The sequence below is a fragment of the Rhipicephalus sanguineus genome, chromosome 11, assembly GCF_013339695.2.
Source record: "Rhipicephalus sanguineus isolate Rsan-2018 chromosome 11, BIME_Rsan_1.4, whole genome shotgun sequence".
NCBI classification, from domain to species: Eukaryota; Metazoa; Arthropoda; class Arachnida; order Ixodida; family Ixodidae; genus Rhipicephalus; species Rhipicephalus sanguineus.
The window spans coordinates 67817062-67841240 of NC_051186.1; the positions used below are offsets into that span (position 1 = coordinate 67817062).

At 45.4% G+C, this 24179-nt stretch overlaps 1 pseudogene; it reads left to right on the plus strand.

Moving 5' to 3' along the window:
* The first annotated feature begins 420 nt into the window (after window positions 1-420).
* Window positions 421-23742, plus strand: LOC119375103 (ubiquitin thioesterase OTUB1-like; annotated as a pseudogene).
* The last annotated feature ends 437 nt before the right edge of the window (window positions 23743-24179 follow it).

Consider the following 24179-nt stretch of genomic DNA (forward strand, 5'->3'; position numbering starts at 1 on the left):
AGTTTCCACTGGGAGGAAACCGCCGTTGGGTTGGAGTTTGAACCAAATAGCTTGCTTGTACACCACCTCTTGCTCGCTGGCCGTTAAACATATTCGTTAAGTTGATCGTACAGTTGCATGTTTTCAGTATAAGTGACGTGTGCCTTTATGACACGCGTTCATTAGCGAACGCGCCCGCTAACGAGCGGCAACAGCTCTTATCAACTGGCACTTTGAATTCATACCAATTTATAATTGTACAAAATACCTCGACGAAGCTCTCACGCATTCAAGCCTTCTGGCGTTAAAGCTTCGTCAATTCACCTATCCGGCAGCACTTCTTTTTTTTTCAAAAAAGAGCTCGCGCGCGCAAATCCGAAATGAAACGACACCAGCCGGCGCGTATGTAGCCACTCGAAAATGAATCCTTCAAACGTAAACATGGCTGACCGATGTGCGCAGGACGCACCAAATCGCCCTCGAATAACGCGATATCGGGTACGTTGAAACTGGCCATTACCGTCTCTGTCAGTGTGTCGCTTCCCAGTTCAAATGCCCTTAGCGCTAGATGGACGCCGAACGCAGCTCCTAGCGTTGGTCGTCCATTGTATCGGCTTTCCTAAGCCTGAATCTTGCGCTTCCATTTGACGAGATGGATGGAGGTAGCGGGGGAGGGGAGAGTATTTGTTTGTTGTCGTTCGCTGCGAAGCGATACTTGTCTTTGATTCGGTTCTCGCACGATTGATATCCCGTGGACTCGTTTTTTTATCGGAACCAAGATATCCTTCCTTCGCGCGTTGCGATTTCCCGTGGAAAAGCGAAGCGTTACGTTTCGAAGTGAACGCGGGTCGTGCACCCAAATTTTGACAAACTCGCGTATTTTTCTTCTTTGTTTCAGACATCAATCACGATGAAGCGATACTCGCCCAGGAGAAATAGATTGAACGTGAGGTGAGTTTGCGTGTCGTTTGCACTTTCGCTGACGCCTCTCAAGTTTCAGCCTCCGTATTTTGCATATCGCCGCTAAGTCGAGCCGGCACATTTGGACCGGCTACGATAGGTGATTTTTTTTACGGGCTCATAGGGTCGTTACTTTATGAAGAGCTTTGGCGGTAAATACAATGACTTGCGGTGGAGTGTAGCGAATGGGCTGCTTGAATTGAAGCCGGCACCGACATTTTTCTGAATCGTTACCGTGCTCCCGTACGATATGGGTACCAGAGCCTCGCGTTTGTTGCCGATGCGCATGCGTCATACGCTAATTACGAGGGTACGCACGTAATTTTTCGAAAATAGCGTGCGTGCCCAAAGCCTACGTGCAAAATTTTAAAGCTCTGTGCGTTAGAGCAGAAGCCCACCACTTTGAAGAGCTGTGTTAACTTCGTTGTGGGGGAGTTATTGGTGTATGTCGAAATGAACAGGTTTTTCTCAGCAAAATAGCTAATTACTTTAGTTGGGGAAGCGTTGTATGCATTTAACAACACATCAATCCCACTTTTTAATGCACTAAAAGCCGTGCTTGCTTGCCAATTTACAAGCGAGGTTCTATTATGTTCACGCTTGTGAGGGCATGCCTAGATGTATTTATGAAGTATATTTATTACGTTCCTGTTCAAATCTCATTGGTGGTATTCTTGAGGCTTACCTACCCAACTTTTCTACATTGCCTCGTTCTAAGTGTATCCATCATTAGCAAGTTTAACTAAAAATTTATGCTCTTACAGTAATTCGACTAATTTGGCATGTACACGATTAAAACGAATTTTCTTTAAAAACCAGATTTCTCTGAAACTCATGCTAGCGGTAAGAGACGGGCAGTCATATGTGGCTGCAGTTATGAATTGAAGTAATAATAGTTAAAAAATAGCATGCACTTTCAGTGTAAATCATAATGAATAATGATCCAGTGGCTGTCTCATCGCAAAATTGTCCCGATGCTAAAAAGCAAAAACCATGTTTCAGGGAAGTGGTGCTATCTTCGTGCTTGTAGCGATGCTTATGAAGATTTAGCTGGAGCAAGTGGCCTTTACAGTGTAGCTGTTATTGCAACTGCATGATCGATACATTTTTAAACGAGTGCTAAACAGACTCGTTTCGAGATGGAGAAGATCGGGCTAAGCTTCAATAGATTCTCGCTGAGATGAAGATGCTGAATTCATTGCTGTATCGAATGAACATGCGGGGCTGTAAAACCATCAGTGCTTTAGTGGCTACACACTGCTGTATGTATGGGCTGTGACGTCACACTACGGACCTGCTGTGAGTCTAGCAGCTGCATTTCGATGGGCACAAAATACAAAACTGTTCGTGTACTCCTGGGCAGTGCCAGCGTTTTTTGAAACGTATTAGGGTATTGCTGGTTTACAAATGCTGTTGACACTCCTGTACCCAAGGAGTGGGTTCAGTTTGCTTATAAACCTTGTTGGTAACATTAATCGAGCTCGTCATGGTGGCTCAGTGCTGCTGATCCAAAAGGCGCGGGTTCGATCCCAGCTGCGACGGTTAAATCAACAGCCCAAAGGAGGATTGAATTGAGAAGCCTCTTTCTTCATTGGGCACAGTCTAATTATGCCAAGAAAGGTGTAGGGGGTGTTATTTGTAGTACTTAATTGATATTAGTACTTATCAAATGTCCGAAAAGGAATAGGTACAAGGAAGCAATTCACCGCTGGTGGGGGACCAAAACTTGCAACCTAAATGTTCTGCGTGCGATACTTTTAGCAACTGCGCTACGTGCAGCATTAGCTTCCCCCATCCACCTCCTTGGTCATATCTGTATGTGGGATGCCGGGAGCGTTGGCCAGTGCCACTTATGATGGCCATTCGTGTGTTTCTTGTACACTTTCTGAAAGTGGCCTCTCACACGAACTTGAAGGCATGTGCTTTTACCCCTCAGAGTAATAGTCATTACATCTCTAACCAGAGTTGCCAGATGCCACCGAGCTAACTAACAAATAATCATAAGAAGCGGAACTTTAATTTTCTAATTCTTCGGAATGTTTCTATTTGCAATACCAAAGTTGCTCAGATACGATGGGAAGAATAAAAAATAACTTTAGTTTGTAAATTGAAAATATGTGCATCTAGAATGAAGCACGTATTTACTTTTTAACATAGTCTCCAGTGTGGTCTCCGCTCTGTTTAATGCATATTTACCAGCACATGAGTAGCAGTATTTGTCGACTTCTCCAGTGTATGTTTGATATCAACGTGCAGCTATACAGTGTCATTAACAGATGCACTATTACTGAACTTGACAAGCACTAAAATACCTATATTTGTAGGAAAATAGCGAATAAGCTCAGAAAATGCAGCAAGTGACTAGAAAATTCTGCAAGCTACTCAGTTAAGAAAGAAGCCTAGATCAGCTTGTTATAAGCGGTACTGGCAACTCTCTCTAAACTGCAACCTGTATTTTTGTCTTGTGCTTTCTTGCGTTAACAGCAATTCACTGCCGAGTTGACCTACTTTATCACTACTCTCTGTGTGCGTGACGATTGCGGTTCGTTGTGTTCTGCAGAGTTAATGCTTGTCTGTAATGCACGCTTTTGCGGCGACGCCTCGCTCTTCAGATTGCTGAGCGCATACCGTTGGTGGACACGACGCAAGACTGGCCATCCTCGAGAAAGAGTACGCCCGAGACGACGAAGTCTACCAGCAACGAAAGTCAAGGTAAGGTGTTTTTGTTTGATAGTTGTCATCATCAGCTGGCTACGCCCACTTCAGGGTAGAGGCTTCTTCCCTTGTTTCACCAATTAACACGGACCTGTGCTTGCTGCAGCCACGTTATCCCCACGAGCTTCCTAAGGGAGACACTCAACTTTGAACTTTTTCTAAAATTCTTTATTCATTGGTTTTTATGAAACTTGCTGATATTATGTTGATTTGTGGACTGATTTCAAGTACGCAATTGTTTTTTTCAGTTCAATGTGTAGGTTTTAAAGTATCAAGATTTCATATGCTTTACGGGAGCACAATTCTTTCCTAAACTGAGGAAAGTCTCAAAGTAATCGGCATATCACAATAATCTGGGATGAGAACTGTTGTGCAAGAAAATGGGTATGGACATTCTAGCCCGTTTGAACAAAATTTTATGCCACGTTGAACATTCATGACTGAAATTCCAGATTGACATCCACTCGTTCGTTTAAAGGGATACTGAACAAAATTATTGCCGCCAAGATTTTCAGCCATATTCAAAGCTTGGCTGCTGAAATCGATAGACACGACCTTCATTGCAGGCAGAAACTAGAGGGAAAATCATGAATTTAATACGTTTTTCACAAACAGCCGCGTCTAGCGGCAATGGTTCTCAGAACCACAACGAGCAGCACTGGCAGCGGACAATGGTTCTGGCTGGGGGTAAAGCATCATCACTTTTGTGAAAGGCGGAGAGGGGGATGTCAAGGAGAGGTGGAGAAAGGAAGACGAGGACGGGAACACGTGCACCCTACATGCGCCTTGGTGAATGTATCGTCGCAGCTGCGTGCTCGCGCGCCTGGCCGCCGTGTGCTGAAAATTCACTAAAAATACAGCGAACTGTTAAAAAATACGTAAAATAAGCTCTGTTTAATCGGAACGGTCGAGTCTTCCGAGTACAATTTCATGTTTTCGTCAGTTTTTCCCAATCCTTCAATGTTGAACTTCTTGTTCAGTTGTGTTTACACATCCATTTTTGTTCTATTGCACGCGGGTTCTAATTTCAGATTATTCTGATTTGCTGATTTACTTTGCAACTTCTCTATTCAGGACAAATCTTGCTCCCAAAAGCACAAATGTTACATATTTAAAAACTACATCATGCGCTAGAAAAATAATTGCGTAGTGGGAAATCACCGCGCAAATATAGTAAACTTTCAATAAACGGAAATATCTTGATCGTAATTGATCGTAACAGGAAAGTGTTAAATGGAACAACTTTCCCTGATACAATTGGTTCATACTTGAATTCTGCGCTTCGTTTGTCTCTCAGTAACGGAACTCCTGTTAAACGGTAGCTTCAAGTTCCGTTTAATGAGGGTCTACTGTATACACGAACTTGGCAAGGTTTCGTCAAAATCGATAACTTTTTTTTTTTTTTTAGATTAAAGAGCAGTATCCCTCCTTAATCTCATCTGTCCCACTTAACTATCTGCCTCCTCCTCGCATGCTTGCCTTTTCTAGGAAGCCACTCTTTTACGCTCTCGTATTTGTAAATTCCTCTTTCACAATACCATAATCATCCCACTTGCTGCGAGAAGGCGCTTGATAAGGGAGAAAACGCGCAAAAGAAAAATGTGGGGTGGCCACACCACCTTGAAGTTGAAGGGGAACGACACACAGCCGCAAGTGTGTTGTCCTCTTTCTTGTCTTGGTGTCCTCGCGCTGTAAGTTTACTGTCTTGAAGTTCCAGCACCAATCGCCGTAATGTCATAGATACCCGAAAAATGGGCATGCCAACATCGCTAGCCGTCACCGCGTCACAACCCGCTCAGCTTCCTTTCGGTTCCCACCAGGGCCAACTTAGTTCTCAGCAGGTCAACATGCGGTACGTTATCCGCTGCATGGGCCAGAGATGTAGCATGAAGTTTCAGGATATTTTGTGGAACCAATGTCGCAAAAAAAAGAAAGCGTTTGAAAACCCCGACGTCATGTCGGAGATTCTGGCGCAATATTTAAATATGAAACTTCGACATCGATTTTCTCTTGTTAATGAACCAATGGCACTGAAATAATGACAATAAGAGTTTCCACAGAGTAATTTATCAGTCTAAACTGATTCATTGTTTCACTTCAGTGTCCCTTTAATGACCAGCGGTTATTTTTCCTACGCGCTACATGCCCTGCCCACGCCCATTTCTTCTTGATTTCGACTAAGATGCCCTTAAAGGGGTGGTGCCATCAAATTTCGAGGCTATAACAAGCTGTTGTGGGTTGCCTCTGTATGCAAGGACACTCCACACGAAGGGTCGGACACAGCAAACGTTTGGAATATATTTTAATTCGCTTCCAAAGTGTACCTAAATGCCCATTCTCTCGATCGAAGCCCATCTAGCGCGCCAACTCTGACGTAGATGTATAGGAAAGGCAACGAAAGTTGTAGTGACGTCACACCAGGTCTGCTGTAGTGACGTGAGTGACCTCCGGACCTTTGCCACCTCCGCAACGTACGTACGGCTGTAGTGAACTAGAGTATATTCTAGTTCACCACAGTACCGGTAAAGCATCGGTTGCTACATCACTCGCCGAGTTTCGATCGCTTCCTGGCGAAGTGCGTCACAGCCTTGTGTGGTCATGTGACCAAGCCTCCTACACTTCTACGTCACTGCCCAACCTCGGCGCCCAGAAACCGAAACCGAAAGTTGTCCGCATCAAAGGGCTATATTAAATTATTTAGCGAGAATACATGAATTGGTGCGTGCATCATGCTTCCTGGAGCTATAGGAAACGCTTACAGAAAGAACGCGCAAGCCACAAACATGGTGGCACCACCCCTTTAACGCCCGTTCGTTCCCTGACCACTCTGCTCTCTTCTCGTCCCTTTCTACAACTCCGCTATTGAAATTTGGCACTAGAATGTGATGCCAGTCAACCCATCTCGACTCGCTAAAGCAGTTGGCAGTGCCACCTGTTTACCTAAGCAATAAACAGTGCTTCGATGATAGTATTTGTGTTTCTTGAGAAAAACTTTCATGGCTGTGTGCCTATGGTGACTACAAGCTTCACTTGGGCAAAGGTTCATTTCTCGAGCAGCTCCTTGTAGCAACTTGTTGAAACGCATTGCCTTCTTTATTCAGAGAGAAGCTTCGGCCCAAAATCTGTTCAAGGACAGCCCTGATTAAGTGGGGCCCGTAGTGAGGCTCAGCACAATGTAAATTCTATTGTGCCTTCGCATCTACCCGTGGCACACTACCGAACTCTGTGATAACCTAAGAATTCAGCTTAAATTTACCCTCGAAAATAGCGGTGAATGTGCTGAAGTTTGTAGGAATGCCATCGAGCCCAACATACCGTCCTTGGTGAATGGGCCTTTCACTTGTGTAAAAAAAAGTTTCAGCTTGACGTTGAGTCACTCACGAATGTTAAACATACCAAAACTTTTGTTCAAGTGGGTTTAGAACATCCATTCTTGTTGTATTGCATACAGTAGTATCATTCTAAATTGTTGTGACATGCCAGTTTACTTCGTAATTCTGTTTAGAAAAAAAAAACCTTGCTCACAAAAAAAAAAAACCACTTGAAATGCTTGGTATTTAAAAACTATATGTTGCACGAGAAAAGTTATTTCCTACACTCAAACCTCATTATGACGAGGTTACATCTTACACGAACATAACTTCGTATATCCGAAAATTCGTTATACAGGTATATTCCTAACACTGTATGTATTGCAAACTATTCCTCATTTACTTCGTTATAACCGATATTTCGTTTTATCTGCGTTCGTTATATCGAGGTTAAGTGTGTTTGAAATGTGTGCACAAATATGCATAAGCTCGGCAAGTTTCATAGAAATTGACCTAGAATTTTAGAAATGTTTTAATGCTCAGCATCCTCCTTTAAAGGTTCCGTAATCATACGAGGCACTTTCGAAGGATTCAAGCTACGTGTCGTAATAGTGTGGTTGACAGTCTTCATGTGCTGTAATTTTGAAATGGTTCGCTCTCTGGTGACTGTGCAGGACCTCCGCAGCAAGTACAGCCACATCCGCAAGACACGGCCGGACGGCAACTGCTTCTTCCGCGCGATTCAGCTTCGCGTACCTCGAAAGCCTGTTGAACGACAAGGAGGAGTACACAAGGCACGTGCTTTCACTTTGCCTTTTTTGTTGGTTCAGGAAATGGATATGCAAGGATTCACTGAATTTATGTTGTAACACAATAGCGTTAAGGGGAGATGCTACTCGAAGATAATATTCACCCTTGAGTGATGAAACTTGGCCTGTTTGTAGAGATGTTTATGCTGATTTCAAATATCTAATTAGTTTTCTTGCAAGTTGCATACTTTTTGTTCGGCACCATGACAAAAGTGTGAAACATAGGCCTTGTAGCCCCGCTTTTTTCGATCCTTCAGCTTCTACACATTTTGACAATTGATGGCTCATATTGTTCCATTTGAACTGTAGAGTGCCGAAAACTATCCAGAAAGTGCATACAAAAAATTTACTAGACGTGAAAAATTCGAACATGGGAAGTCCATATTTTCAGACCACAGTAGATGTTTACCTTTTAAATATTTTTAATATGCATAAATAATATTGAGATTTGGAGGAGATAACTGCACTCCTCAGACCTTAGAGAAAAGTTGGGGCAAAATTTCATGCAGATCCAAGCATTAGAAGTGCGAAAAACAAGAGGGGCACCCTTAAAAATTTGCCAAAAAGTGTGTTTTGAGAAAAACGAAGTTTAAAGTTAAAATTGGATGTTTATTTATGAAGGAGGTAACGAAATGCAATCAAAATTGCACACAAAAGAGGCAAATTGTTCTTCTAGTAGCCACTTCCACTAAAATGAGCCAGCGCCATAAGTTTCTCCTTCACAGCTCTTTCGAGCAGAGTAGCTATTGCGCGAGCTCCCGCTGCCGTAGGTTCTGCTTGCGATCGGTCTGCCACTCGCCGTGCTTACGCTGGCCTCCTCGCTCGAAGCAACTCGTCGCAACGTATACGATAGTCTTTGAAGCATGGCTCGCCGCACACGCTTTTCAGATGTCGCTTCTTGATCGTCATCGGAGTCTGAACTCGTTAAAAAATCCTCATCTGACAAACTGAAATCCAATGAATCAGATTCTGATTTGGCATTTGGGGAATAGTTTGCATCAGAAGAATCGCTGCTCGACTCACCGGCAGCAAAGCAACCGGTGCGCGCTTCCATAGCGTAAGCGAACTGCATCAGTGAGCGCACGGAAGAAAACTCTATGGTTGTGCGCCCGTCCGGAAAGCACAATGAGTGAAAAAATTACAGTAATCCTTCGTCTTATCACCAACAAGACGTAATTAGTTTTTCCGAGGCCCCAAAACAGGAAACTCAACACGGCGGCGTCGTTTGTGTAATTTGGCGCCGCACGGAAAAACAGATGTAATCGCACCCCGGGGAGCAATAAACGAGAGAGTAACAAGCGGTCACGTTTTGAGAGATTAGAAACCAAACAGCCATCAGCTTTGCGGGCACAAGAAGCGGAAAACCACGCGAAGGACAAAACCGAAACCAGCCAGAGCGTGCGCGCGCGTTCAACTGAAAGCTGCCACGCTTCTTTGGAAAGCACGAAAAAAAAGACGGAGGGACATCGGCGCATTAAAAAAAATTCCATGTATTCCCGAAGCATGGCAGCACATTCCAAGCAAGTGAAAATGATCGAAGAAGGTGCGCGTTTGAAACCAACTGCGCAGCGGGCGGCGCGCTCGGTTGCGCAACCGATAGCCAGCGCGTTGGCGCGCCGATTTGCGAAGCATAAAAAAAGTAACAATGGAGAGACATCGGCGCATGAAAAGAATTCCACGCATTCCCGAAGCGTGGCAGCACATGCAAAGCAAGAGAAATGATCGAAAAAAGCACGCACTTTAAACCAGCTGCACCACGAACGCGCTCGGATGGGCAAGCGATAGCAGGCGGCGCCGTTTTGGGAAGCACGAAAAAAATACAACGGAGAGACATCGGCACGTGAAAAAAATTCCACGTATTCCCGAAGTGTGGCAGCACAAGCCAAGCAAGAGAAATCATCGAAAAAGGCGCGCGTTTAAAAATAAATGCTATGCCGTACATGTACGACGAAAAACCTTTGGTACCAGGAAGCTTCTGCCGTACATGTGAGGAGAAAACCCTCAAGGGGTTAAGCATGGCAGTCCTTCGCCGTGGTCTCGTTGAGAACGAAGTCGCAGGATGACGATATCGAGGCTTTTCTCTGCTCTTATGCCCAAAAAATACAGGATTTAAGCATTCATCAAGAAAATGAAAGTGTGTTGAAGTAACAGACATTTGTTTTGTTGTTTTCTCGATACGTTCGATAATTCTGCATTCGGTTAATTCAGACATTTTTTTTTCCAGTCCCGTTAAATCCAAATTAATGCGCTTTTATTGTACAACAGATGTTCCAGCAGCTGCATTTATGTAGTCAACTTGGGACATGTTAGGAACCTGAAGTGATCAAAAATTTGACATTCTGATCTAGTTCTTGCACTTCAAGGGCGATAATTAGAGCTGTGCGAATAGCAACAGTTTGGGTGCGAAGCGAATTCGAATATTGAAGGGTGAGTGCGAATCGAATCGAATATTTTTGAATATATTCTTGAATACTTTTCGAATACTTCGACAGCGAAATTGCAGAAAGAAAGTTAGAGAGCATTCCTAAGCATATTCTTATGAAATAGCAACATGAAAGGTGTTTCTTATTGCTAGGTTGATGAAGTGCTGCGGGTTGGTGTTCAGTTGTTCTATCAAGGATGAATGAGGCAATGTAGAGGCCGAATTGTATTTAGTACATGATTTGGTGCCACCAAAGTGTTGCTGACAATACTTTACACCTGATAGGCAAAGATGCCATTTCCTCAGCTCTCCCCTCTTCCAGTTTCTGTGGAAGCCCAACTGATGTGGCGGACAAGGGTCTGCTCCCTTGAAGTGCGGAGTTCCAAATCTGCCTCGTAGATGTCGATATATAAGAACTCTGAAATTTTGGATGCTAAAAAGCTTCGTCTTCCGATTTTTTTGGACTTCCTTCCCAAATTCTTTGGTCCAAAACAGCATTAATGAGCCCCCACCCTCTGCGCACACATCTTTCATCTCCATGTTGGAACAGAAGGTTTCTTTTGAGTAATACATTTGCGACCGTAGCGGAGCTTGAAAGGCAGCTTTGCTGCAACACGGGGGTGTGATGAGGTGAAGCATATTGAAAAATCTAGGGATACTTCCATCGGACGTGAAGGTGTGTCTTGGCGAAGTTCGACCATAACGGAGCTTGAAAGGCAGCTTGTTGCAATACGAGAGGTGTATAAGGTGAAGCATATGAAAATCTGAAAGGGTCACTTTCAATCGGACGTTGGACTGTTCTTGTTTTGGGAAGTCGAATAGTTCGAATAGTAAAATCCAGTGCGAATCGAATCGAATAGCAAACACTATTCGAAAAATATTCGAAAATTCCGAATATTCGCACACCCGTAGCGATGTTGTCCATAGTGCTTTGGAAATAGCGTTGTTGCAAAAGAATCTGCTTGGGATGCTGCTCCGCGTTCTTAAAAAATCTTCGATAAGTACTTCCATTCTGTTGTTGGAAACCTGTACGAACTCTGTTATCCACTTCAGCGCGGAGGATTAGTGGGAGATGAACAAAAAGTGCGTGTTAATGGAAGAGCCGGGGGTCAAAATTACTTTGCCTTCCACCAAGTCTGCTCTGTAATATATGGCAGATGTGGCTTTAGAATTAGAAACCTCAAAACTTGATTTTAATTCTTCGCATTCTTGCGTCACTCAGGTTCAAGAAAGTCGCCGAAAACAGCAAGGAGGTCTTGGTCTCGCTCGGCTTCCAGCGCCACCATCGAGGACTTCCACGACACCGTAAGTCACATGTCGCGTGAGCGCTGGTCGGTGTGATGCTTGTTAACCCAACCAGTTTTGTCTGCCGAGGTGGCTCAGGGAGGTCTGTAGTGTTGTGCTTACCTCGCAAGAGGTCTCGGGTTGGATTCCCAGCTTCGACAGCTGCATTGTAGAGTGTTCAAAGCAAAAGCACTTGTGTACCAGTCTCTGGGTGCGCGTTGGAGAAATTTAGTTTCTCTACCCAGTCTCAGTGTTGTTTTTAGATGCGAAGCCCTTATGGCGGAGTTAGTTCAATCCGGTGGTGGGTGTGCGGCGTGACCACCCTTACTGGCGCATGACATCGCACAGTACGCGGCCTCTAGCATTTTGCCTTCATCTAAATGCGACTGCCGCGACCGGGCGAACCCACATCCTTCGGGTCAGCAGCAAGTACAGTAACCTGGTACCGCAGCCGTGGACACTAACATTGCTATCGCTGGAAAATTCTTGTCTTTCCATCAGGTTTAGGTGCACATTACGTGCAAAAGTAGACAAAGGATTGGTGTAGCTTGACCATGGCACTGCAGGAGCGTATGTCTCTGCACAGATGAGGTCCACGTCTCTGCAACAGCGAAAGGTAAAATCACAGCAGGACTGAAAGGGGGGGGGCCGTTCCGTGTAACGGCATTCGCAGTGTATCTGTTTCCAACTCCCGCCGCACCGCCGTGTTTGTCGATGCGACCAGGCCGTTGCGTTCGTGACTGTGGTCCATGCAAAAGTAGACGTGAGCATGCACTCGCGTCCTTCTCGGCAAGCAGCAAGCAGAAATGCCTATAGCTGCGGCAGGGTTTGCTGCACCCCTTGTGGTGAGCAGTGGCGCTAACCACGGAGACACGCTACCATTGCGTTCAACTCGATAGCGAAGCCGTAAGACAGTGCTCACGGGATTTTTCAGTCGGGCCGTGGTAAAATAAAATGAAATCTGTCATGCTGGTGAGCATTTCACATTGCGTGTAAGTTTGTAGCGTTCCATACAAGTGTGCAGATTTCATGGCTGTGCTAGTACATTCGTCCAGGAGTGGCATGAAGAAAGGCGTAGATTTCTTTTTCTTTTTGACCGCGTTGTGTTTGCTTTTCTTTTTGTGTGTCCGCAGTTCATGGATGTTCTGAAGAGGATCGAGAACAACATCAGCCTGGAGGACCTGCTCAAGATCTTCAACGACCGGGCTACTCAGACTACATTGTAGTGTACATGAGGTGTGTGGCCACAGTCAAGCCATTGCCTTTATTTATTTATTAATTTGTTGTTTTTTATTTATTAAGGCGTCCGATGAGGTGCTTCACCAGGCAGGGAGCTTGAAATGTGGCGTGTGGTACTCTTACGAAGGACCTAAGTCCCCCAGTAATTTTATTTCCTCATGCTGCAGCCCAACATGGGCAATGGCAGGGACTGGTGATAATATCACATGACAAATGCAGAGAGGAAATCGGTCGTGGGCAAAAAGCAAACATTTCTGACAATGCACTCCACTGTTCAATTGTTGAGGGAAAATGGGCTGTTTCTGGACAGTTCAGTTCTACTTCACAATGGCAAAAAAAAAAAAAATAAGGTTATGTGAGCTATTTGTACAGAAAGGCCCAACAAAACTTTAGAGCAGTTTTCTCATTACTGCCTTTTTTTTTTTGGCATGCTACTGAGCTCAGGGAGCGGATATCTTAAATACTGGTGGATGAATTTTATTCCTTTTATTTTGTAAGGCACTCTGAACTCTGCTGGAGGGCCTAGCATCTGATTTGTCATCCTGTTTTTGAAAAATTCTTAGTATTGTTTCTTGTTTCGTAGTGCAAGCGCTTGTCCGTGTAGCTTCTTGTGTTCATCTCGTTCACTTTTATTCTTTCGTAACATGCACCAACAAGCCCAGCAAAAAGTTCTGTGGTGAAATTCTTCCAGCAGGGAGTTGTTATCATGGCAGCGTAAAATTTTCATGAAAGCATTGGGTGCCAGGTTTTTTTGCGGCCAACCCACAACGCCATTTGTGAGGCCTGAAAGCTTCTCTTGAAAGGCGTTGGCGCTGCTTTTGTGGCAACTAGTGGAACCGGAAAACCGTATCGAGGTACATGCAGTGTACCGTGGCATGTGAACACGAACCACTACAACACAGGCCTGATTGGTAGGGTCTCACCTGTTTGCCGGTTTATGATCGCTATCACTCTCATCTACCAGTTTGCAGCGTGTGTTGCCGTATGACTTTGTAGACGCTGCAGATTAAAAAGTTCCGATAGAAAACATTTCGCAGTGTTTAATGCATTACCATTCCATGAGAGACACCGACTATTTAGCCTTATGCTCCACTGAGGGAACGGTTTCAACAGAAAATTGGTTGTCAGTCTTTTAAAGGGAGGGTAGGGTGAATTGACCAAAAACATAATTTTTAGTTTCATTACTAAAAAAATACACTCCAAGGACCAAAACTGTGCATGAACAAGCGTGTAGGAACGCTCGGAAGCCCCGTAAAAATGGCGCCAAAAACCATGCCTTCTGACAGATAAGAATCAAGTGTTTGTTCACATGTTTTCCGTAATTGTTTCAGTGTGTATGTATTCTTTGTAACAAAGTGGCCATATTGGTTTAATATATTCATTTCCTGCCATTTTCACAAGTTCTGATCAATTTTCCCACCGGGGATGCTTATGTAGCGTAGTCATTGGTTTATTTGTGAGCACCTCCACGGTGTTTTTAAACGTGGAAGTGCGTTTTTCTCACCATCAGTTTTCTGAAAATTTTGAAACTTGATGCACCTTTTCTGGAAAAACTATACGACCGATTTAGCTGATATTTTTCTCAATTTATACTTAAATCCGTTCCAAATAGCTGAACCTAAACTTTGAGGAATTATGCAAGTTATAATTAAGCAAAATAAGATTATTGGAAAGTCCCTCTCTTACGGCATTTTCAACATGCGAAATTTCACATATGGAACAGTTCCTAAGATATAAAGCTGAATCCAAGACAACCCATTTATTGTACCATACCCCCTTGAGATTGCCACGCCTTTTCACTCTCCGCGTGTCACGTGCGCCAGCATGTTAGTGATTCTGTTGCACCTGGTCGATGATGCAGTTGCTGAACATCCGGGCAGCTCCAGAAGAAGCATCGTTCTTTGAGAGCTTTATCGATGGACAGCGGACTGTCCAGGAGTCTGCAAGCAGGCAAGTCTTTTTGTGTGTTTTTTCACCTTGCAGGAAAAGTGCATGCCTCTTGCTATGATGGGGAGTGAATCTTCATTTCGATGGGGCCAAAGCCCTCATGTATAGTAGAATCTTGTTGAAAAAATTCGAAAAATAAACATACCTTTCGGGAAAGTGGATGACCCGAACCCAGTAAAAAATTGAGGTTGACAAGCCCACATTCAGGTGCATGTGCAAAAAACATTTATTTCTCAAAAAACATGGTGGGGCTCTCTGATTTATGGACTTCTGGCAGTTCGCTGGCAGACAGAGGTCAGCCAGTTCTGGTCCTGACAGGAAACAACGTTGTGGTCACGTGGTGGAAATTCCGAGTCAACCCGCAGATGCCTGAAGATTGTGAAATCGAATCTAGGATAGCCAGTGTAAATGTAAAGAAACGCTGCCGTCGTGGCTGCAAATGAAACTCGTGCCGCATGAAACGTCGGTTCTTTCTGCATTGCCACTTGGAAATATGGGGCCATTTTTGCTGAAGAGCTGAAGTGATATCTTGCAGATGCATTTGGGTCACATACGTTTGCAAGATCACGTGCGACTCGCCTCGTCCATGACCCGCTAACAACCTCTTAACAACCATGAACCGCCATCCGCTTAACCAGCTCACCTCTGCACAGTGCGTGTAACATAGCGGTACAACACGATGCAAATCTCGCGAAAATGATAGTGCCCTAAGAGCGACAGATCGAGGACATAGCTGCTCACACCTATCACTTACTACAGTAAAACCTCGTTAATTCGGATCTCAAGGGAGTGAAAAAAAATGTCCGAATTATTGGAATGTTGAATGACGAATGCATAACAAAAACACACATTTTCAATTCCTTTATCGCATACCTTTATTTTGAGGTGTCCGGGATGCTTGTTTTTTTTGGGGACGCTGGGCGGCCAGGACTAGTTTGCGGGCATGTGACAAACCCTCTGGCGCAAGAGTATTTCCTGGGACATCGTAACAAAACTCCTCTAAAACGGCGAGAGCGTCCGCAGTTACTTTGCGGTACGACGCACGAGCGTAGTTCATCGCACGGTTCTTCGTTGGGCCGCGCATCCGTCTCACCGAGGGCAGCACTGATCTCGTCATTGTTCATGTGACCGCGGCGACAACGCCGTCCATCTTTAACGTAATCTGCAAGCTCCACTTTGGAGGGAAGCAGCCAAGGAACGCCATATAGTCCTTCTCTCCTTCTGGCGCTGCGGGCTCTGGGCTGCGTTCTGAGCTTTCTGAAGCCTCGGCTGCACAAATGCACTGTGACGAAAACAGTTCCCCACAACTTGTGCTGGCTATTGGACCACACATGCGCCAAGATATGTATCGCACTCAAAGCGTTATGTGTATGGCTGCTTCCGATCCATGCAGAGAATAATGTTTGCAACACTTGAGTGCGGTACATTTTCTTTACGTACTGTGTGATGCTTGGTCCATAGCTGAAGGACTGCAGTGGTGTTGGGTGGAAGAAAACACAAGCCGTATTGCCTCCAGATTCGAAACGTGCAGTGTGCGCTGCGATTGTCCACTACGAAGAGCACCGTGCGTTTCTTGGCACTGAAGCGTCGATCTAGATCCTGCAGCCAAACACGGGAGATCTCAGAGGTCATCCACGCTTTCCGATTCACATGGTACTCGACGGGGGGAGGTGTTTTTTAGTAGAAGCACCTTGGCTTCAGCGCCTTCCGATAACCAGATTGGAAGCCGCTCTGTCCAGTCATGTTTGCTGCTAACAGCACCGTTACTGCTCCTTGCTTCGTTTGCCGCCGGTGCACGGGTCCCCTTTAAAAGTGACAGTTTTATGTGGCAGCAAAAAAAGTGCTCTTTTGTCGGCGTTTAAAATGTCGTTCAAGTTTTAGGCTGCTGCATGGGCTTTAAGCTGCACGCTTTGCCAGTCTTCCACAACTTCTTCGTCCACCTCACCCCTCTTCCCGCACCGGTCTTGACAAGAGGCCATGCCGTTCTTTTCAAACGCGCAAGCCACCCTCCAATGCTTGAAGGAATCTATGTTCATTCGTAGAGCGTACCTCTCTGCTTGCGCGCATATAAGTGTCCACTCAACGGCAGTCTTTGACTTGCGTGCAGTAACGATCCACTGCACAGCGCTTCGTCCAGTGTGGGGTGGCTGCGGTGCGTAATCGCTTTCGTCCGGCGTGAAATTTTCTCGCCCTCAAACGCTTCATTACTTGAGCCTTCGTTTTCGCATAAGTCGATAGCGTGCTTCCTTTTATGTTGAACTGACGCATCACCTCTTCTCTGGAAGCCCGTCTTCGAGTGCCTTAGTATCTTCACTTTAATTGCCAAGTCCTTCGCCTCGCACTACGCGCGTTTTGCCGGTTCCAACATTGCGGCAGGGTGAGTATCACGCCACTGCTGTGGCCACCACCCCCCCGTGCCCGAAACTTCCGATATGTCGCGACGCACCGAAGAGGGGGAAGAAAAGCACAACTGACTCGGCAGGTCCGCACGCTATCCGTCGGAGGCCTTGTTTCTTTGTTATCTGTTCTCCGCCGATGACAGGACGATGCGTGCTCCAAAACGCCACCTTGTGTACCCTTTCATAAGTTTTCCAAAAAAAATTCAGTTTCCTTGGCGCCGCGATAGGCGTCGACAGCGCACTGTTGCTGCCGGAGCCCATCTCGGAGACCATAAGTTTGCACGTGTGGCAAAGGAAATGCAATGCGATAAATATTATGGCCTCTGAGACGCAGTTTCAGTTTTGCCGCTTTTGGCTTGCCTCCAGTCCAATTACCAGTGCGCATGCAATTTTGCATCAATTAGCGAATGTTTGTTGCCATAGGGCTATGAAACATTTTTGAAGGGAGGGTGGGGGATGACAATTATAGAATAACGGGGGGCCGAATTAACAGATTCTACTGTACATAAACTCAGGATTGCTGCAAAAGAGAGGCATAATATCATGTTTCTTAGGTGCACTAGAAGACGATGGCCTGTCATATCAGGACGTTTTCATCATCAAAATCATGAAAAATAAAAAATTTTTAACATTTTTAAGTGCCATGTCCCTCCAACTTGAGACATGTGCATTCGTAATGACGCCATCTCGCACGGCAGAACAGGCTTTAGAAGATAATAATGCCAAGCGTAACGGCAACCGAAGGTGAGTCCCTAGTGCCTGCGTTGCAATGCGTCGAGTCCTCACAAGATGGCAGTGAGCGCGCATCGGCGATCAGAATGCGCCGCGTGGTGGGCGGAGCAACCTGAAAACGAACGCGCTCTGGGAGAAAAGTGTGGAGAAATGACGCCTTATCGGCCGTACGCACTGGGCAAATTGCGGCGTTGCTATGGTTACGTGGTGCGGTGTGTTGTGTAGTGGCAGCGGCATGCGCGCTTCTGCAGGTCTCGTTTCATACCGAACGTTGCTGACTGGAGGTGTTCGACAGCATCTATTCGTTGTGCCGCATTGTTAGCTCCGCAGTGTTCTCCCGGCTGTTGCAGTCATGGGGTCCGAACAAGAGTGTGTGAAACGAGTGCGTATGTACGTGCCATGCTGCGGATGAAGGATTTGCAGTGCTCAGCGAAATCATGCTGAGGTGCCATCACAGAACGAAACCAGTGTGCTGCAGAAAAGATATTTTTTGAAAGCCTTTTGAAAATTTTCATGGCCACCGTGGCCGCCTACTTTTGGATCAGTGTGTGGCTGACAGAGAGTTGAGGCAATGGGGATATCGAGCAGTTCAGAGAAAACGCAGAGGGGACGACCAAGTAATTCGGAGAAGATACGAAGAGGATAAATTAAGCAAATTGGAGAAGGTGCGGAGGGGGGAAATCGGGCACTGTGGAGAAGCCACTGTCGCCGCGGCAGTCTGCCATTTAGGGCTTCATAAGTACACGGAGGGGTCTTTTTGCACACCTGAATGAGATTTTTTAGCTGCAAAACGTATCTTATGACCACAGTTTGCCACAGTGCTGAACATGGCCGCCAAACAGTCGTATTTTCCGGAACACTTAACACACAGCTCTATTGGGCTACTTTAGTTTTTGCGTTTGTGAGCGTAGGAGCCGGGAAATAATAATAATAATATCTGGGGTTAACGTCCCGAAACCACGATTTGATTATGAGAGACGCCGTAGTGGAGGCTCCGGAAATTTCGACCACCTGGGGTTCTTTAACGTGCACCTAAATCTAAGTACACGGGCCTCAAACATTTTCGCCTCCTCAAAATGCAGCCGCCGCGGCCGGGATTCGATCCCGCGACCTTCAGGTCAGCAGCCGAGCGCCATACCACTAGACTACCGTGGCGGGGCAATGGGAAATCAGACTAAGCAGGAACATATCACCAAATTTTACTGGACTCTGGCTATGCCAGCTGGCAAGAGGAATGGTCTCTTTCTTTTATTCATTAAGGGACTTGTTAGAGGCTAACACAGCTTGTATAATGCTGGAGAACGTGCGCCAAAAGTAATTTTGTGTGATGAAATAAAAATGTAAATCTGCGTTAACCAGAAACGTGGCTCCTTTTAGTCCATACAGTAGACAATAATTCTATAGTGCGTTTATCTCAATTCGTATTCTCAGCGTTGTCTGTTCCTTTAACTCTGTGACTCGCATTATCGACTGTCTATAAATGCTTGAAAATCTACAATTTGATGTGAAGGTTCTGGAGACTCAATTTAAAGCGAGTAGAAAAGTTTGAATAAACTATAGCACATGTTTTTGAAATTACAACATATTTATCTAATTACTGAGAGTTAGTCATGCCATATTTTTTCATACAACGAATTCATCAATTGCCCACGCAAATTACATCCAATAGTTATCTGCTGACAGCAAGTGCAGTCGTTGACCATTTATTCAGACTCGGCGGGAACCGCCGAACATTCCGATAATCGGGAGTTCGAAAGAAAGATTCACCACAAAAAAGCACCTGTACTGACCCAGCGGCTGAAAAAACTTGTCAATGTGCGTCTGTACACATGCACGCTTACACGCGACCTAGTCTGCCTGTATTCAGCCAATGTTTGGCCACTCCTGTGGGTTGGCAATAGCACTGCGACGGCCTACGCTAAATCTGCATTTGATGGCTGTGGTGTGGGAGGCAAGTCGTGACGGCAGTCACTGTCCACATGCGCTGGTTCAAGTAGCTACAGATGATCTGAATCACCCACCTGGCGAAAACACCCAGCAACTTCGGATTGAGGTCGGCCGCCTTCCACCTTGTGAATAATCATTGCTTTTTTCGCCATTGTCAGGCCTTGTAATGCTGTGTTTCTTTAGTTCCGACGGCGTGCATTGGAAACGGGGCGTCAGAGCAACTTCAGCAGATCAGGCCTCGCACGCCAAGCAACAACAGGGAGTGAGAAACAAAGCTCGGGACGCAGATCAGGCCAGCCACGAAACGTCTGACAAGCAAACCTCAAACGCCAAACGGGAACGACGTTGGGCTATGTTGCAGTGCTTCTGTTGGCGTACTCTTTTGTAGAGTTAGGATCTGCGTCGTACTCGTACGCGCTGTCGTTCACCTCAAACGCCGCACTGAGCTGACCTTGATCTCGGCTTGGCTTGGCCTGCTGTTTGGCCGCAATAGCCATTCAATGGATACTGACTGGCTAAAGCCAAAAGGCAACCGTTAGGCGTAGCCAACAAACATAGCCTTCGAGATCGGCAATTTCTGCATGTATTTGACACTGGCATGATCTCCAGCTATAGCCAGTGCAGCATTTCAGTTCTGGCAACCTAGCAAAATATTGTTAACATTGCTGACGGCTTGTCATGGCGTTCAACGTCGCACTCGATCAGCCCAGCCAGAGTCCGAAAAATCGAACGGCGCACTGTGGGGCATCCGAATTTTCGTCGTGAGTTAACATTACTTCAATGGGACGAGTGACGGGTGCGGCAAGGTGTTTGAATAAAACGAGCATGTCCGTATTTTAAGTGTCCGAATAAACGGTTGGGGCGACTGTATTCCCCCAAAATATTAAAAAAACCTTTTGAAATTCCTGCTGGAACACCCTGGGTTGAGCGTCTCGTTTAAACACTGCACCGCCTTTACCAAAGCGATTGTGTTTAGCAAAGTATTTCACCCAGAAATAATATATAAAAACTTTCGGTAAGACAACTGTTTAATTTACCATTAGCTCAGTGTTGTCTCTTTATTGCCCGCCACTAGTGCATAGAAATGGCAAAAGTTAGTCGCATGTACAGATGTACACACTGTGTTGTAAAGGGTTAAAGAGCCCCTAAACCACCCACAGGTCGAAATTTAGTTGTGGTGTTGCAGTTGTGTGCAGTCTTCAACAAACATGTAGCCATGAGAATTTTTCCAAACGATGTCGCAGTAGCGGAGTAGCAAGCGTTTGATGATTCAAAAGAGGCCCTCGCTCGCTTCGCTCTTTCCTTCGCTATGCTCCGTTCGTCGTCTCGTCTCTCCTCCTGGCAGAGTGCTCCTCCTCATTGTGCCAGGAGGAAGAGAGGTGAGCGTGCGTACCTGTGAGCAGGCAAACAGGTTCTTCGTGGATGACATGACCAGACTCGATTGACGCCACGGCAGATGCCGGGGATTACCGAAAGGTCCGGAGAGGAGGACAGGGGATTGTTTCTCGGAATTTGTGACGCTCCCACGGCTTGTAGCGCTGCTGCGTTTGGCGTTGTTGATCGTGACGGCATTCTGAAATCGATGCACGCGTTTACTTGAAATGTTAAAAATTATCAGAGCTGGTTTAGACGCTCGTAATGTCGCGTGTGTCCACTCGCAGGAAGTGGAGCCCATGTACAAGGAGAGCGACCACATCCACGTCATCTCGCTGACGCGCAACCTTGGCGTCGGTGTGCGCATCCAGTACATGGACCGCGGCATCGGCGGCAAGGTCAACACCCACGACTTTCCCGAAGACCGTGAACCCCGCATCCACCTGCTGTACAGGCCGGGACATTACGACATCCTGTACCTGTCGTGACTTGCGACCGTCTCTGTTGGGGGGTGGTTTTGTCAACTTTTTTTTTCTTATTTTTCTTGGGGAGAAAGAAGGAAAGGGGGCGGGCAAAAGTTTGTGTGATCGCGACCAGTGCTTCGTTGACCTGCCACTTTGACGAGCATTTTCGAAATTCTGGAGAGAAAGAAGTTTCTTGCGTTCAACATTTCCCGTCTCTTTGTGTTGGATATTTTTTTTTATTTTGCTCTCCTACCGATGAGTATCGGTGCTGAAACAAAGTCGAGATGGACATTTAGACGAAGCGTTGCCGAGTGTGTTTCATGTGAAATGCAAAACCTGCGGAGAGGCCCAACAACCCCGTCACAGTTTGCTGCTGCACCAATTTTCATGCCAGAACACACGGTTCAATGACTGTGAATCACTAGCTTGCGTCAGCCTAAAAGAAGGTTCAAAATTTTTCACCTTGACAATGCAACTCGTATCCGATTAGCTCCAAAGCAGACTACCCCCTTGATTTTTTCAAAAGCACAAAGCACTGGCTCCGTACCCACGAAAGAAAAAAAAGCTGTTTGCCAGGCTTCCTTGTGCTTTCAGACCTAATGTTGACCATTAAGAAGACCATCAGAGCATTCTGTGCCCCATTGTGCCATTGTATTTGGGTCCTTCGTGAATATTGTCGTATTTTCATGACCTCCTCCTGAAATTCTGGATTGTGGAAGAGCTTGATGACCTGATGCAATGTCATTTGCAAAGGTTGGGTATGCAACCACTACGCTCGAAGTAGTCAGTACTTTCATGGCTTAGCAGTATTGAGCTGTTTAAATCGAAGACTGGTGTTCTGGGAACCAGCCTCTAGCAAAATGTTTTACAGTTCAAGTTCAGATGCACGTTTGCGACCATTTGCCCAACCAAAACCTGGTTCGCGAACATTTTTTCTTTCCCTCTTTGATTCCTGGCAAACAGTTAGGGTTAATTTGTGAAGATTTGTTACATTCGGACCGTCTTTGCATGAAGGAATGTATGAGAATCGAAGTGCGCGATGGTTTCTCTTCACTGTCACTCGCGTGTGAGCTACAGCTTTTGTGAAGAATGGCTTGTAAGTGTGAAAGAATGGCTTCCTCATTGCCTCATTACTGTCGTAAGGCCATAAAGGGGTGTGGCTGTAACTGTGCATTATCTGAATGTTAGTGGAAAGTTACTGTGCTGACGCATTTGGAATCTTGTCTGTTCTAGTAAACTAAGGAACATTTTTTTCGCTCTCAATTTGAGCAATAAGACCTTGGAAAGTTTTTTTTTTTTTTCAAACATGTAGACACTTACCGATTGAAGTTCAATGTTTAGGGAGTGCTTTCTTTGCAGAAACTGAACAAGTGCATTGTAAGGTTGCTAGAGATGATCGATGATAGGATTGTCATTTTGTAATGGGCATTTGGTGCTCAGAATGAGTTCCCATGAAAACACCCATTCCTGTTGTGATCCAAGTAGTTGTAAGTTGCAAACTGAACTTCCTCCATGGTCCTTGGGTGTAGCTTGATGTTTTAAGCCGGTATTTTTCTTTAGGTAATCACGGCACCAAATTTTGAAGTCGACTAGGTTTGAAAACGTGCCGGAAACAGTTCATCTTGGTGCTGCGTGCGGCCTGAAATTCACCATTAAGCGAGCGGTTGAGCTTCATTTCTGTGCTCACGATTGCTTTTTGCGATAGCTTGTGGGCACAACAGCGTACACCATCTCACGAACGATTTCAATATATCAGATGCATTGGAGAGATGTTACTTTGCTCATTCCATGCTTGGCTTTTGAAAAATTTCAGTAATTGCGCATGAGTTGGCATTGCAATCTGAGTGTTGCCTGGCGTTGGTTTGGGCAAGTAACGTTGTTCTAGCGTGAACACCGTGCGCAGCAACTGTTTCATTAATTTTGGCATTACTGTGGCAAGCTAACATGTTTCTGCGAGCATTTACAAGAGTGCGTATTCCAGTGCAACATGGAGAGATTGCATGTTTCATTCGAGCTGGGAAATGTTCTGCTGGTCATGCCAGGAGCGAGACGACGTTTATTTCATGTAATTTAATTTTTCCCGATTTTTTTTTCTGTGCTTTGTGAAAGGCCTTTGTTAACTTGTGTTTCAATAAAGAGAGGGTTTGTTTGCACAAAGTGCTCGTTGTGGAATGTGCTTGTCTGGGTGCTTCAAGAACCGTAACTTGGTTTATCAGTTCTTGTGTCGTAGACTGGTTCGTCTGTAGCAAGGAACATCTGGATGTTTTCAGTTGTGATGCAGGTAATTAATTGAAAGTTTTTTCACACTGTGTGGAAGGCTACGCTTCACGTTTGCGATTCAGAAAGGCAAAGCGCTTGTCTATCTGATGCAGTGTCTGAAGAGTGATGCAGACTGCTGTAGCCTTGAAAGATAGCCGTTATACCCATGTGTCAAATTGCACAAACTTTTACGTACAGTGCTCAAAGATTGAAGTTCAACAGTTAGGGCTGAGCAGCCATAACATAGTGCAGTTATCTCTAGCAGTTGCTTATACTTGACTTTATACTGGAAGTTCTGATGTCTCGTTCCAATAAGTGATCACTACACGTGTAGTGGC